This window comes from Mandrillus leucophaeus, unplaced genomic scaffold (assembly GCF_000951045.1).
Source record: "Mandrillus leucophaeus isolate KB7577 unplaced genomic scaffold, Mleu.le_1.0 Scaffold474, whole genome shotgun sequence".
Classification (NCBI taxonomy): domain Eukaryota; kingdom Metazoa; phylum Chordata; class Mammalia; order Primates; family Cercopithecidae; genus Mandrillus; species Mandrillus leucophaeus.
The window spans coordinates 1,360,482-1,364,355 of NW_012105076.1; positions in this window are offsets into that span (position 1 = coordinate 1,360,482).

The window sequence follows — 3,874 nt, forward strand, 5'->3', positions numbered from 1 at the left end:
GATGGTATTTGTAACATGTATAAAATATTTAACAGTGCCTGGTGTGTAGTAAACAGTCAAACACTGTTCAACGAGTGAAAATAAGGGATGGGAGGGGTGAAGTTGGGGGAGGCAGGCACAGGGTGGATGTGGTGGTGGCGGATGGGACACAGAACATGAGAGAGGGACAGGGTTGTGAAGAAAGGAGGCTGAGACAGATGTGGCCTGCCACGGAGGTGAAGTTCAGCCCTGAGCCCTGGTTGTAGCAGCTTTTTCTCTTTCATCATAGTAGAAATCAGGCAGAATTTATGCCCACAATTTGACTGTTACAGGAGCTTTCTGGTTCCATGGTCTTAGGACACACAGGTTTTGTTTCAGCTGTTTAAACTTACACATTTCAGCCAAGATGATGATAAACCTCAGGAAATTAAGGAAAGGAATACATGTGATATCAAAACCAAAAATTCAATCTTCCTTCATATGTAAAACATGAAAGCCATAAGACTGTAAACCCAAATTCTGGTAAAAATCCACTACAATGGGTTATTCAGCCAGCGTGAAATTTATGTGCACCTTAAGCAGGGGGTTATTTCGCTTCCTGTATTTCCTGTTTCCAAATACTCTTTTGAATTGAAAATGGTGAGAAGGGTAAATTATATGACACTGGAAACGTCTTTCCTATTTCATTTACGATCAAGAACTACTGTTTGCATTTGTATTATGTAGCTACTATAGAAATTGACCAAATGTTGACAGACAAAAGGCACGTGCACCCTGACAAGAGCCAAAGCAAACAGGAAGGAACCAACAAGGTAGAATTGTTGGAAAGAACAAAGGATACAGACACACGGGACCATGTGAACCTGTTCTTTGCAAGATGAGCCACTACAGCTGGGCGCATAGAAGGTTAATGAGCCTGATGGATGGAAATGGAGCTGGGTTCTACTGTGCAAGGTGCAGACTTTTCACCTGAAATGCTTTCTATTTAGACTTTCCAGGAAGTGAGACTAAATGGTGTGAAGAGGAGTGAGTAAAGACCAACCCTGGATGATTGATTCAGGATGCATGTTAGAATGGGGCTAAAGCCCTGCCGATCCATCTTTTCTTTCCATAAGGCTTTTAGTTGGTTGCCACAATGGAGAGCAAAGGTAAGGTGAGGAGAGAGAGGAAGAGGAAGGCTAATTTCTTTCCGGTTAGGAACAGGCAGACAGCAGAGAATAACTCCAGGCAATCTGGGGTCAAGGCAAAATGATCTATGTTCAGATCCCAGTCTTTCCGCTGCAGTCCACATTTAGAATAAACATATATGCATCTACACTGTTGGGTTTCTTCCCAAGCTGGAAAGACCATAGGAGTAAGTTGGCAATTCAGACTTTTTTTTTTCTTGTATTGACTAGATTCCAAATTGGGGGTAGAGGGGAGAGATAAAACTCAAATACCCCAAATTTGAACCAGATGACAAAATGTCACCCAAACCTTTCGCAAGGCAAGGCTGAAGGGTGCAGGTGTGTGTATCGGGTGTCGGTTCTTCCCTCTTTGGGTACTGACACAGTTTGCCTCTTCCCCGAGATTCAGTGAGTGGCTACTGTTGCACATAGGTACCCGGTCCCTAATGAAACTCAGCTGCACAAGTTTCACAGGGCTTTAGGATTTATAAACCCATGATTGGGACTGGAGCCTTCCAGGAGCCGCTGCCCTAATAGAACAGGGAAGGAAAACTGATCTATCTCTGCAGGCCTGCTTTTCATTTTAATGAGTGGCTCTGAAGGACGAGCAGGCTGCTAAACAATTTATTTTTCAGATAATACCAGGAACGGACTGGAAATACATTCAGAAGGAAAACACAGTAATTAATTTGTCACTGAAACCTGAGGGGTCCGGCTCCACTTATAGGTGATAATGAATGTTTTGCATGTAATTAGCAAGAATAATTAGCACATTCCTGGTAACAAATGGACTGACTGGTACTCTGCAAACAAAATTAATTGTTGTGCTAACAGAGGCAATTGTGTCTCTTTATTGTCTGACAATGTTCCTTATATGCACTAATACCTACTTTAGAACTAGGCGGCTTTGTGCAGATAGGAAGGGGAATCTGTAAAATTGTACCCCTTCCATCTGCTTCTCAGAAATTTCAAGACCACCAGGGGACTTGTTTGTCAAAACTTGTTAAACAATTTGTAATCTTTAACATGTGTTTTACTGTATTAACGGATGAACCGTTCAAATCAACTTACTGGTTAAGCCAGGAAAGCTACTCTAATCAATCAAATGCTGACATTTTAAACTCTGGGAACTTTTTTTTTTTTTCTTTACCTTCTTTGGAAAGGAATAGATAAAAATATTGAACTAGAAGTGAGAGGAAAAAATTTCTTAAGTTCTACTGATGCCATATTGAATTTATTTCTGTTGTCTTGGCCTTATAAGGTGGGTCTGGACTTGGAAGCCTGTTTGTGTTTGCAGGCTTGCAATTATGCTGCTCAGAAGACACACAGTGGTATCCCTTTTATAGCCTTTTAAACAGTTTTAAGCAGCATGTAAAATTTATACACACAGTAGGCTTCTTTCTTCCTGACTTTGAAACCTATTTTTTTAAACTTCTACGGCTTACAATATAGGAAAATGAACACGAAAATTCTAGTAATTCTTAGGATGGTTGGAGAAGCTCAGAATACTCTGATATACTTTAAAGAGGATTCCCTAGGTCTGGTGCAGTGGCTCAGATGCCTGTAATCCCAGCACTTTGGGAGGCTGAGGTGGGAGAATCGCTTGAGCCCAGGAGTTTCAGACAGGCCTAGGCAATATGACAAGAACCCATTTCTACAAAAAGTAAAAAACTTAGCCGGGCATGGTGGTGCGTGCCTGTGGTTCTAGCTACTTGGGAGGCTGAGGTGGGAGGATCACTTGAGCCTGGGAGGTGGAGGCTGCAGTGAGCCGTGATTGTGTCACTGCACTCCAGCCTGGGTGACAGAGTGAGACCCTGACTTAAAAAAAGAGAGGATCATTTATCAGAACTGCATCCTTGTGTGTGCACAGTAAATTTATATGAACAGAACTGAAATCAAATTCAGGCTGCTGGTGGGTACCGGATTTCCACACACTCACCTGGCTTCCTGGGAGGAGTGGAGCAGAGCAAGACTGGCCTTATTCTTGAGGTGTGATGTGGGGTCTTGCCCTTAGTGTCTTTGGGGCACCACTCGTGGGCAGGTACTTTTCCTCCTGCAAATTGTCTGCTTCCGGGTTTCTGTGACTCCATTTTTTCCGGGCTCTCCTCTCATCCCTTTAAAGTCCTTCTCAGTGTCTGTCCTTGTGCCCTTACTCCTTCCCTTAGGGGAACCGTCCTCCAGTTCTGGGGCCCCCAGTGGTTCCCTTTTTGGGCACAAGGGTTGTTTGGCATTATCACTTGGCGGCCATGTCCGTCTCGTATTTCCAGCTCCTTGTTGTCCTCTTTCATCTAGACGCTTTCGTTTTTCTCTCAAACATCTACAGATTTCTCTAAAACAAAATGGATTTTCTGCTGCTAATTTCTGCTTTCTTTTCATGAAACCACCATTTTGTCAGCACAGGCCGGGCGCAGTGGCTCATGCCCGTAATCCCAGCACTTTGGGAGGCTGAGACAGGTGAATTACTTGAGGCCAGTAGCTCGAGACCAGCCTAGGCAACATGGTGAAACCCCATCTCTACTAAAAATACAAAAACTAGTCAGGCGTGGTGGTGCTCGCCTGTAGTCTCAGCTACTGGGGAAGCTGAAGTAGAAGAATCATTTGAACCTGGGAGGCAGAGGTTGCAGTGAGTGGTGATCGCACCACTGCATTCTGGCTTGAGCGACAGACTGGGACTCTGTCTCAAAAATAAAATAAAATAAAATAAAATAAAATAAAATAAAATAAAATAA